The sequence below is a fragment of the Staurois parvus genome, unplaced genomic scaffold, assembly GCF_062004578.1.
Source record: "Staurois parvus isolate SC_StPar_1 unplaced genomic scaffold, SC_StPar_1.0 ptg001432l, whole genome shotgun sequence".
In the NCBI taxonomy this organism is placed as follows: Eukaryota; Metazoa; Chordata; class Amphibia; order Anura; family Ranidae; genus Staurois; species Staurois parvus.
Genome location: NW_028319228.1, coordinates 8,869,012 through 8,884,638, shown reverse-complemented (window position 1 = coordinate 8,884,638; position 15,627 = coordinate 8,869,012). Strand labels below are relative to the sequence as shown.

At 44.3% G+C, this 15,627-nt stretch overlaps 1 pseudogene; it reads left to right on the top strand.

Annotated features, from left to right (window-relative positions):
- The window catches only part of LOC149436047 (uncharacterized), a 124,261-nt pseudogene extending 117,109 nt beyond the window's left edge, over positions 1-7,152 (top strand).
- Positions 7,153-15,627: the final 8,475 nt, after the last annotated feature.

The window sequence follows — 15,627 nt, the reverse complement described above, 5'->3', positions numbered from 1 at the left end:
AATACCATTTTTTAATTGCTGCATCTATATAAGTTAACTTCTATTGCAGTCTCCAATTTATTTATTTTTTTTGTTTCTGGTACAAAGAGCAGTTTCCTGTTTTTTAACAGCAAAGACATGTAAAGGGAGCATAGGCTTTTATAAGTCGAAATCAGACCAACAAAACGTAATAGCATAAATCTTCTAAGGCCCACTTAACCTGACACACTTCCTCCCCAATACTATAATTTTTATCTTTCGGTGTCAGCTTCCAACTTAAATAGACCACTGGGTGCTCCTCTCCATTTACCACTTGATAGCACACTCCCCAGACTTACACTTGAGGCATACTTTTTTTAAATCTGGAGCTACCAGCTGTGATTGTTTACACAGAACTTGCTTCAAATTATGAAAAGCGTTTTCAGCCTTTGGACTCCACTAGAGTGCTACAGAGTTCTAGCCTTTGGTTAGGTCACTTAAAGGTACTTCTACAGTGGCAAAATTTTGTATGAATCTATAATAGTGTATACAACATGCCAGGCCTTTTTGAACCTTATGCAATTTTTTAGGTTTGCTGTTTAGTTCTCTTTGCTAATGGAATTCAGGACCATCTGAAAATTAGTGAGGTAAATTTCCTAGTATATGCTAAAAATAACTACATCAGTTATTAGGCTGGTTGATAAGGTCTAAGAACATCATCTAAAGTGTTGATAAGTTCTAAGAACATCATGTATAATTCGCTAGAACTTAGAAGGAGCTCCTCGCCAAATGCCAAAGGGCATTTCAGTATATTGAAACAAACTGGAGGATAGAAAATGTCATCTTTTTTTCTCAATAAACTTTTATTTGGTTTTACAAATATAGTTACAACAAAAAAAACAAAAATAGGACAGTGAAAAACTACACAATATCACATTATAGGTGTTGAGGTAAAGTTTAACAAAGCGAAAAAAGGAAATTAGTATAAATCCTAACAGTCCTACTAGTTCCATGAAATAATAATTTTAGAGTATCCAAAAAGAAGGTTAAACATAATAATATCTTAGGTTACAGTTTTGAACCAGTCAGACCAGGGCTTCCATGCTTTGTCAAATTTAGTAATTCTATTGTTTAGGTAAGCTAAAACTTTCTCATAGATGAAGTGGGTCTGGACTAGCTCAATGACTTCTTTTAGAGAAGGGGCTAAGTATTTTTTCCAGTGTCTAGTAATGGTAAGTCTTGATGCTAGAAGAATATGTGTCACTAAGAGTTGATAATGGATTGGATATATATCTATATTTATATTCAAAATGGCTAGGGTAGGATCTGGTTGTTTTAATATCCCAGTAATTTCCAATATCATGTGGAAGACTTTATATCAATAGCTTCTAATATTTTGACATGTCCATAATATATGTAATAGAGTACCAATCTGACTGCAGTTTCTCCAGCATTGAGGACTATGTTGTTCTGAGAATTTGGCCATTTGGTAAGGAGTTAGATACCATCTTGTGGAAATGTTGTGCGTTAGCTCCCAAATGTTAACACATCTAGCAGCTGAAAACACATTCCTGAACGCACATTCCCACTGCTTATTAGAGATTTCAGTCTCTAACTTTTTTTCCCACTTGATTAAGGGAGTAGTCTTATTAAATTCTGATTTACATTGTAGAAGGTTATAAAATAGGGTTATACCACCTGATTTAGGAGTAGCGGAGCTATGGAACTGTAAAGATACTTTGGGTATATATATTGTTTTTACTGGATGTTTCGATAGGCAATAACTGATGCGTGTATGGGTTGATTAAGTTGGTCTAATAATGATGCTTTGTGATACTCCCTAATGTCAAAAAATCCCATTCCTATTTTTTTGTGTTTGCTTAACATATTATGTGAGCATCTAGGTCTCCTATTTCCCCAGACGTATTTTTTAAGCATAATGTCGGGGATCGTCGCGCCGCTGGTCCCGGCGCAGGCGCAGTACACCTCCCTGTACGCGAGCGCCGAGACTTGGCCGACCGCGGCAATCAGGTTCGCGCATGCGCAGTAGTGACCGCGGGCGCGCGCCTGGCACCAATGACAGCGCAGGGCGGGATATTTAAACGGCCCTGAGCTGTCATTCAGTGCCTTTTGGTCTTTTGTATCCTGTGAACCTGTGAACCTGTCTGAAGTAAGTTGCTGACCCGGATTGTGCCCTGACCTTGCTGTTTTCTCCTGTTTTGACCCTTGCTTGCCTGACCTCTCTCCTGTATGCCCCCTATTGGATCTGACCTGCTGTTGCTGACCTGGCGTGTGACCCGACTATTCTCTGCCCGCTGTTCTGTACCGCACCGTCCCCATAGTTACCGACCCGGCTTGTATGACCCTGCTCCTGCTCAGCCATCCATCCATCCATCCATCCGTCCCTCTCTACGGGGTCTCCAGACCTCCTCATACCTGGCTCTCTCCCGTGGGAGCCCCTGGCGAATACCCCTACCACTGACGGGTGTCCTCAGTAGTCACGACCTGGTCCTGGGGTACTCCAAGTCCATCCCCACCATCAGGGGCCCTGGTGAACAAGTACCCTGGGGCTTAGACTCCGTGCGCTGGGAACATCCGACCAGTGGAGTGCTAGTGGTACCGCCGGGCGGTCCCTTACAGTACCAAAAGGCCATGACTGAGCCTAGAGGAGGGCCCTCCCCGTTAGAGGAAATTTGCAGGCACCTAGCTACTTTGACGCAGGCCGTAACGGTCCTGCAGGACAGATGCATGCAGCTGGAGAATCGCATCCAGACTGGCTCTATTTCTGATCCTGCCCCACAGGCCCCGGTTTCTGCACCCCCAGCCCTGGTAGCTCAGGAGCCAGCCTCAGGGGCTTCCGCCCCGCTCCCTATGGTAGAACCCCGAGTACCCCTACCGGAGCGTTTTCACGGGGACCGCACACGCTTCCGGTCATTCCGCGACTCCTGTCTCTTGTTCTTTGAGCTACAACCCCGTACCTTCCTGACCGAAAACGTGAAGGTAGGATTCATTATTTCACTACTACAGGGTGAACCCCAGGATTGGGCCCACCGGCTAAGGGGAAACAATGATCCTCACCTGGGATCGGTCAATAGTTTCTTTGAAGCAATGGCCATCTTGTATGATGACCCACAGCGGGCAGCCTCTGCCGAAGCGACCTTATATGCGCTCCGACAGGGCCGGCGGGCGGCAGAGGAATACGCCTCTGATTTCAGGCGGTGGATGGGGGACACACGCTGAAATGAGTTCGCTCTATTGCACCAGTTCCGTATGGGACTCTCCGATCCCTTGAAAGATGAGCTGGCCCGGGTGGAGGTTCCCGAGTCTCTAGAAGACCTTATTGCCCTGACAATTAAGATTGACCGAAGACTGCGGGAACGCAGGCTTGAGAGGTCCGGCCAGGGTCGCGGAAATATCTGGGGTCCATTCCTAGGCCCCAGCCCACCAACCCGACAAAGCATCCAGAACCCACCACCAGGAGATGTTCCGGAACCTATGCAGCTAGGTCTGGCACGGCCTAAATTATCACCGGAGGAACGCCAGCGCAGACGAGCCCAGAACCTCTGCCTTTACTGCGGTGAAGCTGGTCATATGGTGCGATCCTGCCCTCAAAAAATGAGTAAGTGCACCCGTTTTTCTTCCTTGTCTATTAGCAATACCTGTCCTTCGCAATACTTAGTAGTGCCCCTCTCCTTTCAGCTTCCAGGAAAGATCGTGGAGGTGACAGCCATAGTTGATTCGGGGGCATGCAGCTGTTTCCTGGATCTAGAGTTTGCTCACCAACAGGGTATCCCTCTCCAACACAGACAGAAGGGCTTCAACATATTTTTGGCTGATGGTTCCCAGATAAAATCGGGGGTAGTTAATCAGGAAACTCCCCCCATTGCCACTATCATTGCCAACCAGCACCAGGAATTCCTCCGCCTGGACGCTATTGCATCACCTCTTTTCCCAGTCATTCTGGGGCTCCCATGGTTACGGGCCCATAACCCCCAGATTGACTGGGAGACCGGGTCAATCTCGTTCCCTTCCCCATACTGTCGGGAACATTGTCGCACTTCGGGCCCCGCGGGGCCCCGAGTTCTCCTTTGCTCCGAAGGAGACTCCGACTTGAAACAGGTTATTCCCGCAGCCTATCATGGGTTCCTGGATGTGTTCAGTAAGCGGGGAGCCGACACTCTGCCCCCCCACCGCCCGTATGACTGTCCAATCGACCTGTTACCAGGCTCTGAAATCCCTTTTGGGCGTATTTTCCCCCTATCTGAGCTTGAATTGGGGGCCCTGAAGGAATATATCGAGGACAGCCTCCAGAAGGGATTCATCCGCCCCTCCACTTCTCCAGCAGGAGCGGGAATCTTCTTCGTGGAGAAAAAAGACAAAACCCTGAGACCTTGTATTGACTACCGGGAGCTGAACAGGGTCACGATAAAAAATCGTTACCCATTGCCATTGGTACCAGAACTGTTTCAGAGCCTAAAGGCTGCGGCTATTTTCACAAAGCTTGATTTAAGGGGGGCCTATAACCTGGTACGCATAAGAGAGGGGGACGAGTGGAAAACTGCTTTCCGTACCCGGTTTGGCCACTTTGAATACTTGGTCATGCCATTTGGGCTGTGCAATGCACCAGCCACCTTCCAACACTTTGTGAACGACATCTTCAGGGATTTTTTGGATGTCTTCGTTATCGTCTACTTGGACGACATACTAATTTTTTCACCCTCTCTAGAGGATCATAGGATACATGTGGCAAAAGTTTTGGGGCGATTGCGGCAGCATGGGTTATATGCTAAGGCGGAGAAATGTTGCTTTGAGCAATCTAGCATCACGTTTCTAGGCCTGATTATCTCCACTGCGGGGGTCGCGATGGACCCCCAGAAGGTCTCTGCAATTTTAGATTGGCCTGAACCCACGGACAAAAAAGGTGTCCAACGGTTTATAGGGTTCGCGAACTTTTATCGGAAGTTCATCAAAAACTTCTCGGGTCTGGTCTCCCCCATTACCCAACTAACCAAACTTGGAACCCGGTTCAAATGGACACCAGAGGCTCAAAAAGCTTTCGAAGCTCTGAAAAAGCTGTTTACCTCGGCACCCATCCTGGGCCACCCGGACGCGGCCCTGCCCTACATCTTGGAGGTAGATGCATTGGAGAATGCGGTAGGATCCATCCTGTCTCAGCGGAAAGGCACCAAAGAGTTACTCCATCCCGTAGCATTCTTCTCGAGGAAACTCACCCCAGCAGAGAAGAATTACGATATCGGGGATCGAGAGCTGCTGGCTATCAAAGCAGCGCTAGAAGAATGGAGATACCTGCTGGAAGGTGCCTCACACCCTATATTGATTTTCACAGACCACAAGAATCTGGAATATCTGAGGACTGCCAAGCGTCTACGCCCACGGCAGGCAAGATGGGCCCTGTTCTTTTCCAGATTCAATTTTCATATTACTTACAGGCCCGGATCTAAAAATACGAAGCCTGACGCGCTATCTCGTATGTTTGAGGACTCCGAAGAGGAACTGGTACCCGACACTATCTTGTCCTCAGGGAACTTCTTGGCGCTCCAGACGGACCTTCGCTCCAAGTTAATAGAAGCATCTACGGCCACACCAACCCCAGTTGGGGTATCCCTCCAGAACAAAGGGGGACTCCTGTGGAAGGAGGATTCTATCGTGGTACCTGAGGAAGTCCGGACCCTGGTTTTGGGGCATTGCCACGATCACCCGCTGGCGGGTCACTTTGGCCCAGTCAAGACTCTGGAGCTTCTCCGGCGCTCGTTTTGGTGGCCAAACATGGCTAAGGATTGCAAGCGCTACGTGAGATCCTGTACCATCTGCCAGAAGAGCAAACCGTCAAGGAGCAAAGCCTGGGGGCTGTTGCGACCTTTGCCGATTCCCGAACGGCCTTGGCAGAAGATCGCGATGGACTTCATAGTCGAGCTCCCACCGTCACAAGACCACACAGCAATTCTGGTGGTTATTGATCGCCTATCCAAGATGGCTCACTTCGTGCCACTAAGGAAGACTCCGTCAGCAACCGAGACGGCGCGAATATTTACCCGGGAGATCGTTAGACTTCATGGAGTACCCGAGGACATCGTCTCTGATCGAGGGGTCCAGTTTACATCTAAGTTTTGGAGGGCTCTGTGCAAGGCCCTGGACATCAAGTTGTCCCTCTCCTCCGCGTTCCACCCTCAGACCAACGGTCAGACCGAGAGGACGAACCAGACCCTGGAGCAATACTTGCGTTGCTACACGTCTTTCCTGCAGGATGATTGGCTGTCTCTTTTACCCCTGGTGGAGTTCGCTTATAACAACGCAAGCCATTCGGCAACGGGGCAGTCCCCATTCTTTTCGAATTATGGGTTTCACCCTGTCTTTCTCCCTGACTTGGTCTCTGAATGCCCGGTTCCAGCCACGCAGGATGCGTTGACCTTCTTCTCCGTCAATAACAAATTACTCCAGGAAGCCATCGCTCGGGCCCAAGAGGACAATAAGAAGGAGTTTAACAAGAAACGAAGAGGGGATTTGGCGTTGCGGCCTGGGCAGAAGGTGTGGTTGGCCACAACCAACTTAAAGATGCTTTGTCCCTCGAAAAAATTGGGACCTAAATTTGTGGGGCCTTTTCAGGTAAAGCGGATGGTCAACGAAGTGGCATATGAGCTGATCCTTCCGGCCACGTTCAGAATTCATCCAGTTTTCCATGTATCTCTGCTGAAGCCAGTGATCCCAGATGCCTTCCCAGAACGAGAATCCCGACCCCCTGAGGCCATAACGGTCGAAGGACAAGAGGAATTTGAGGTGGAAACGATCCTTAAGTGCCGAAGAAGGGGGGGCCAGACCCAATTCCTAATTAAGTGGAAGGGCTATGGTCCTGAGGACAATTCCTGGGAACCGGCTCATAATGTCCACGCACCTAGACTAGTCCGGGAGTTTCTTCGTGATCACCCGTGGTGGAGAGATCGGGTGGGCATCCGGAGGTTGCCCGTAGGGGGGGGGCAATGTCGGGGATCGTCGCGCCGCTGGTCCCGGCGCAGGCGCAGTACACCTCCCTGTACGCGAGCGCCGGGACTTGGCCGACCGCGGCAATCAGGTTCGCGCATGCGCAGTAGTGACCGCGGGCGCGCGCCTGGCACCAATGACAGCGCAGGGCGGGATATTTAAACGGCCCTGAGCTGTCATTCAGTGCCTTTTGGTCTTTTGTATCCTGTGAACCTGTGAACCTGTCTGAAGTAAGTTGCTGACCCGGATTGTGCCCTGACCTTGCTGTTTTCTCCTGTTTTGACCCTTGCTTGCCTGACCTCTCTCCTGTATGCCCCCTATTGGATCTGACCTGCTGTTGCTGACCTGGCGTGTGACCCGACTATTCTCTGCCCGCTGTTCTGTACCGCACCGTCCCCATAGTTACCGACCCGGCTTGTATGACCCTGCTCCTGCTCAGCCATCCATCCATCCATCCATCCGTCCCTCTCTACGGGGTCTCCAGACCTCCTCATACCTGGCTCTCTCCCGTGGGAGCCCCTGGCGAATACCCCTACCACTGACGGGTGTCCTCAGTAGTCACGACCTGGTCCTGGGGTACTCCAAGTCCATCCCCACCATCAGGGGCCCTGGTGAACAAGTACCCTGGGGCTTAGACTCCGTGCGCTGGGAACATCCGACCAGTGGAGTGCTAGTGGTACCGCCGGGCGGTCCCTTACACATAAATTGTAGTTTTGTTAGATATGAAGATTTCAATTGGGATTGGAATTGATCTAAATAGATATAAAATCTGTGGCAATATGAACATTTTAAATGCAGTCTGCCAGACCAGGATAGTTCATGTGTAGCCATTTGATTAAGGTGGGTTTGAATTTTTTAAATGAATTTAGAATAATTGAGAGTTCCTAGGTCAAAGGTTTTGTTTGTCAACAATATTCCAAGATAAGGAATGGCTTAATTTTTCCAAATGTAGGGAAATTTGTTTTGGAGGTGTTTTTTTTTAGATTGTGATCTACACTTAGATTTAGGATATTAGATTTGGATGCATTTATTTTATAATATGAAATTGTTGAATTGTATGAGAGTTTGTTGAATTGCTGCTAAAGATGTAGAGGGATTAGTTAGCATTAAAATTATGTCATCCGCAAAGAGCGTTATTTTGTTGTTGATTTTACCTACATAGAAGCCATGTATATCTGGATTGTTTCTTATAGTTTCAGCAAGCGGTTCAATTGATAGGTTAAACATTAGTGGCTACAATGGGCACCCTTGTCTGGTACCAGTCGTAATTAAGAATGGTTTGGATAGCATGTTAGATACATAGACTTGGGCGGAAGGATTTGAGCAAAGTGTTGAAATAGCATTAATAATTGTTCCTGAAAATCCAAATTTGTGCAGTACTTGGAACATGTATGTCCAGTGTATCCTATCAAAAGCCTTTTCGGTGTCCAGACCAAGTAATAAGGAGAGAATTTTATGTGAGTCTGCATAATGAATTATGTTGATTAGTCTCCGGGTTGCTGCAGATGATCAAATCTGGGAGTATATTGGCCAGTCTGTATGCTATAATTTTAGCGTAGATCTTAATATCCGTATTTAATAAAGAAATAGGCCTGAAATTTTGTGGGTTATCTGGATCTTTACCTGATTTGGGGATTGTTAAAATTAATGCTTGTAGCATTTTGGAAAGTAATGAGGTGGAAGAAAACCCATCAGTGTATAGTTGGTTTAGATGAGGACTGAGGGTATTTTTGAAAATGTTATAGTATTCACTGGAAAACCATCTGGTCCCAGACTTTTGCCATTGGGTAGTTTTTCTATTATTCTGTTTATTTAATTTATTGTGATAGGGGAGTTTAAGATACTTAGTTGTGATTTCAAAAGAGTGGATAAGCAAATTTGTGATAAAAGGGGGGGCGCATGCGCGGCCAGCTCTCGGATGGACGCGGCTTGAGTCCCGCTCTGTCCCGTTGCCAGAGATACCACGGAACACACCGGCCCCGAGGCTCCAAACACGGATGGCTACATCTATGAAGGGTGTGCAACCCTCGAGAGCGATGCCACGCCACCGCAAAACCCCTGGACTACCAGTGAAATTAATGAATTTATTTCCTGCCGTGTCAGCGGGGATCCAAGATGGCTCTGGCTCCACAACAGACAGGCACAGCAGCCTTGAGGGAGACAGCACTTCCCAGCACCCAGATGTTAGGCTGAGAGCTCCCCTGTATCCTGGAGACCTGGGTGAGTCCTCTCCTCCCCTGTCGCCCACCATAAGCAGCCCAGCAAAATCGAGGCCACGCTTAGAGGGGGATTCTTTCTCTGATAATCATTCCATTATCTCTTCATATTGATGCTGAGCCGTCAGTAATAGAAACATTCCCTGCGTCTGATCAGCCTATTACGGAAATATGTATGAAAAATATGCTATTATCCCTGCGTCAAACATTACACAGTGATATAACAGCGTCACTAGCCCAGATCTCCAATGTGGTTCAGCACCAAGACCATAGAATACGCCATATTGAAACAAGAATGGGAGAATGGGTCATGGAGCATAATGACCTAATTGATGCACATGTAGACCGCACCACAGATATTGAGCAAATAAATCTGAAAGGTTTTGACTTGCTAAAATCCTGGAATATAATACCCACGGATCCGCCACGATCCGCCTTTAACAACAGCCAACAAATGGAGGCAGAGTGACCCCGGCCTAATGCACCCTCAAAGCACCACAACTGTACCACCTTGGACATTATACCCCAACCTACCCATTTCTGGCAAACAGCCTTTTTCGATTATACCCATGTTACAAGTTAATGTTCGGCATGACCTCTGTCCTGGTCAAAGCCTATTCGCACCCCCCTGTTTTGAGTTAGCATATTCCGCTACTCATATTACTTTCGTTTTTTGCAAGCATTTTTTACCCCTTTTCATCCTCTTACCTTCCTGCACCACCAGTCGACCATTTGACTCAAATCTTCTATTGAAACATGCAAATCCTATTGGAACACAGCCTCCAACTCCTCGTTCGAGCCAACACTACCATTAATATAGGCATTTTTCGATCAAGACCGCACGTATCCAACTTCGCTCAGCATTTCAAGAAACGACTAACCTACTTCATTAACCAAATCGACGATCAACAAGATGATTAACATCACGTCTCTTAATGTTCGTGGCTTAAATTCTCCATTTAAGAGATCAATGCTAAAAAAAGAAACCTGCGCATTCCATGCCGACATTCTCTTCCTACAGGAGACACATTTCGCATCTGCCAAGACTCCCAACCTGATCTTACATCGATTTTCTCACGTCTATATAGCTAATAACCCCAAGAAAAAAAACGGTGTCATCACAGCTATCAAAGATTCCACACAATTTCAGTACATCTCTGAAATAGCAGACCCTCAAGGTCGCTACCATATCCTAGTCTGTAAAATTGAGGAGATCCCATATACTTTGGTAAATGTATATGGTCCTAACAACAAATAGATGAAATTCTACAAGAAACTCTACTCTACCATCTCCTCTCAAAAACAGGGCAGACTTCTCATCGGAGGAGACTTCAACGTCATCGGAAACCCACTTCTGGACTCTTCCTCAGACAAACGTTCCCCTAAACAAAGCTTCAACAGCTTTTTACATACCCATGATCTCTACGACATCTGGCGATGTCAGCATAGCCCCCAACTAGTCCAGAACTACAGACCAATTTCACTATTAAACACAGACATCAAACTTTATGCCAAAATAATAGCCCAAAGACTACTTCCCCTACTGCCTACACTAATTCACCCAGACCAAGTAGGATTCATCCCAGGTCGCCAAGCACCAGACGCAACCAGACGCAACCAGAAGACTTTTATCCCTCCTCCACAAACTAGACACCACCAAACAGCCCTCCATATTCCTGTCCTTAGATGCAGAAAAAGCATTCGACTGCATACACTGGCAATTCATGAAACTGACACTTCAGAAATTTGGAATTACAGACTGGATGCTTTCTGCAATCCTCTTGCTCTATTCTAACCCATCAGCTAGAGTGTTAACAAACGGCACACTATCACAACCCTTTCTCATTTCCAAAGGCAAAAGACAAGGTTGCCCTTTATCCCCTATAATCTTCACTTTACTCATCGAACCCTTAGCTTCAAACCTCAGAGCTGACCCGTCGTTCACAGGAATCATACACCTTAACAGAGAACACAAAATTAGCCTCTTTGCAGATGATATTATATTAATGATAACTAACCCACACAAATCGTTCCTTACGATTCGTTCACATCTTCAAAAGTATTCAGATTTTTCATATTATAAACTTAATGAGCCCAAATCTTCTATTTTAAATCTTCATACACCTACCAAAATCCAAAAAACACTAACTGAACAATTTCCCTTTTCTTGGGAACAACATAACATTCCCTATTTGGGAATAAAACTCACTTCTACAATAGATAAGCTATACGCGTCAAACCATGAACTATTACTTGAATCTATTCCAAAGGAACTTACTAATCTTCGCACATCAACATTATCAAAACTAGGAAGAATAGCAACCTTAAAAATGTATATACTACCCAAAATCCTATATATATTCTGCAGACTCCCTATTCCTATCCCTAATACCTTTTTTACCAAATTACAAGCGATACTTGCCAAATTCCTCTGGAATTCAAAGCAACCGAGATATACTACAAATCTCTTAATACGCCCAATATCCAGAGGAGGTGCAGGTCTCCCACATTTGAAGTCATACTATACTGCCACTCTTCTAGACCAAATTTATTTCTGGTGGCACCCTACTCAGGAAAAAACATGGTCTACTGTGGAAACTCCTCCACATATCCGGATCTTATCACGGGATATACTGTTTACACCAAGAATACCCCAGGCCAAAACTATACTCAATCACCCATGTATCCAGGCATCCTTACATGCATGGTATGAGCTCTTAAACTGCAATTCAATTGAAACCACATTGTTGCCTACTCCCATTGCCACGCTTTACCTCATTATTCCCTCTTTAAACCTGCTACAGTGGGAAAAACGAGGAATAGCTCATATACAAAACCTATATACAAAAAACATTTTAGACCCTTTTTCCACCCTACAAAGGAAATTTAACCTTCCTGACACGGAAAACTTCACCTATTTGAGAATAGCGCACTCTCTACAAAAAAACAAATGTTCCACATGTGTTGAACATCCCTACCACCGCACACAAATTCTTTAACAAAACACAATACCAGAGAAAAGGGATCTCTGCCTTCTACACATTCATCACCAGTTTACAATTTTCCTTACAGACAACCTCCCTAAGCAACTGGGAGAAACTTCTCTCACAACCAATTCAGCCACAAACATGGGAAAAAACCTTTACCATTACTCATAAAGCTTCCCGATGCAGTTCTCTCTGGGAATCGTACATAAAAATTCTACACCACTGGTACTTGACACCGGTCAAGCTTTCCCTATACTATCCTCAATGCTCCTCTGCTTGTTGGAGACAATGCGGGGACACAGGATCAACTCTCCATATACTCTGGATGTGCAAATCCCTTAGATCATACTGGAATACGGTCTTCCAATTGGTCTCAACACTAGCTGAATCCCCAGTTATGCCTAACTCTGCTCTTGCATTACTTCATATTGGAATTGATCAATTCCCAAAAGAATCTCGTACTATTATCATTCACATACTAGCAGCCGCTAAAATCAATCTCACAAAATTGTGTAATTCTACCAAAACTCCCTCTCTCACCTCGCTTATAGCTGTTCTTAACGTCCAATGCGATATGGAGAGAAGATCAGCCCTTAATAATTCCTCCTACCATAAGTTTAAATTCCATTGGGCTAGATGGCTACGAAACCCGAATTGTTCCATAAAATGTTGATTACCTGATTGTACAAAACTAAGAATCTTTTGCACTAGACTGTTACGTTGCTATTCCCCCTCCTTTCCCTTTTACCCTTTCCCTTCCCAGCCTAACCTTTACCCCTGTTTCTTTCCCTTTGACATAACTTACACACACAGCTACGGTTCTATACCCAAACAAACTTCTCAGGTTAAAATAACTGATGTTAAATATGTCCCCAGCCAAATGGTGGGGAATTTATTTCACACAATTATTTTCTTGTTGTTAAAATTGTTGACTTGAATCGTATTTTGATAACATGTCTGTTTAAAACCTTCAATAAAAATTATTGAAATATAAAAATTTGTGATAAAAATACTTGTATGTTTTCCATAGAAGGTTGGAGAGTGGATTTGTCTTGATTTAGGTTATAAAGCAAATTGTAGTAACTAGCAAATGAATTTGCTATTTCTTGTGGATTAATGATTTTAGTCTTATCTTTTGGGTTGATAAGATACGGTATTTTAGTTCTAGTATCCAGGGATTTCATTTTATTTGCTAGGTATTTCCCTGCTTTGTTTCCATTAGAGTAGTAGTTGAGTTTTAATCTTTGCGTACTTCTATCAAACAGGTACATTAGTAAGAAGCGTAATTCGTTCCTTAGTCTGGAGAGTGTATTTGAGGTGGTTTGATCGATTTGAGCTTTATTTTGCGTATCTAGTTTGCGAATATCCTGCAGTAAGTCATTAAGCTGTTTATTTCTTTGCTTTTTAGCTTTAACGCACATTTGTAAGATTATACCACATATACATGCTTTGTGAGCGCACCAAAGGGTGCCAGAGTTTGATACAGATTGCGAATTTATATGGAAGAACTCCTCAAGATGTTTTTCAAGTATCAAGTTATTGTTGGGGATTTTTATAATGGACGAATTTACGTGCCAGAGGTTGTGTGGTTTCAATAAGTGGTTATCTGAAATAGTAATTGAAACCGGCCCGTGGTCTGACCACGTTATATTGCCTATGGTTGATGTGGTAACATTTTGCAGTAGCCATTTACTGTACCTACCAATATAAGGTCAATTCTCGAATAAGATTGGTGTCTAGCCGAAAAAAAGGTGTAATCTCTTTCACTTGCATGTTGACACCTCCAAACATCATAGACATCTTCATTTATTAGAAAGGGGTATAGGGTTGGGGTAGTCTTTTTTTGAGATTTTGTTGAGTCTAGGTTTCTGTCAACTATGAGGTTGAAGTCACCGCATAGTATAAGGTAAACAGAACGATTGTTGGAGATTAGTTTGAAGAGCTTGGTAAAGTATCTTTTTTGATGAGTATTAGGTGCATTAGGTGAGTATTAGGCGCATATGAATTTACAATAGTGTAATCTGTATCATCTATAATATATATAAGAATCAGGTATTGGCCTTCGGGGTCTGAGATATTTTTATGAAGAACAAAGTTCACTGTATCTCTAATAGCAGTGAGTAGTCCTTTTTTTTCAGAGGCATTGACAGTATAGACATGTGGAAACTTTTTGTTTGAGCATTGAGCAGGGTCTGAATCTACGATATGAGTCTCTTGAACACAGAGTATATCACATTTATCTTTAAATGCCTGTTTCCACATGTTTGTATGTTTGGCCAGATGATTCAAGCCATTTACATTAATAGAGAAAATTTTTATACCCATTGAATAGACATATTTACTGATATTAATAGGGGATTAACCAAGGGGCCCCTAAAGCAGTAATAATTTTTATGTACATGTCAGTTAAACCATTTAGACTATCAGGAATTACACGATAGTAGAAACAAAAAAGAAAGAAAGAAACAAATACAGATAACTGAACAGATAACAAATCAGTAAAAAATAGGATCTTAGCCAAGATCCGAATGCAATGAAAATTGCGTAGTACTTTTGGGGCAAAAACAAAACAAGTGATCTTGCCAATGGCTGGCATACTTACCGGTAGTGTGTTCGGTAAGGGTAGTACCCTTAGTGCCTTGCTTAAACATGTTAAATTACATCTAAGGTACCATGTACCATGAGATAAGATTGCAAATATACGGTCAATGTTTAGTTTGGCATTTGTGAGTGACAAGGTTCCACTCTGGAGACACTCTGGTGGTGGTAGGATGTTGTGGGTCGCTTTCTGGAAGAATGTCCCACTCTCTAAGACATTGCAGAGCTTCCTCTAGGCTGTTGATTGTGATGATTGAGTCATTTCTGGTGACGATTAATTTAGTAGGGTGACACCAACGATTAATAATTTTGTGGTTTCATAGAGCTTTTGCTATTGGGAGGAGATTTTTCCTGAGTTGCATTGTGCGCTTAGATAAATTTGTGAAAAGTTGTAAAGAAGAGAATTGTGCAAGCAAATTTTGGGGTTTGTGCGTAATTTCCATGATTTTTTCTTTGACATGAAAAAAAGTAATTCTCATCAAGACATCTCAAGGTATTTTATCTGGCAGATAGGAGGGTTTTGGAAGGCGTTATATTCTATCGATGGTCAGATCTATGTTTGTGGCCTCAGGTAGGAGGTTACGAAAGAGCTCTTGGGTATATGCTCTCAAATGGTCAGGCTGTATTGATTCTGGAATACCTCTTATTTTAATGTTGTTACGTCATGATCTATCCTTCAGATCTGCGACTTTATTTTTGAGCCATTCAGTTTCTTCATCCCTTCATCCCTGTGGGCGTCTGCTAGGGTGTTAAAGGAAGTGGTGTATTCTCCCATTTTGTTTCAACATGGTCAACTCTGTCGCCAACATCTGTTGCATAGAGTCAATTATATCTGACTGTATGGATGATCTTAATGAAAGGAGCATATCCTT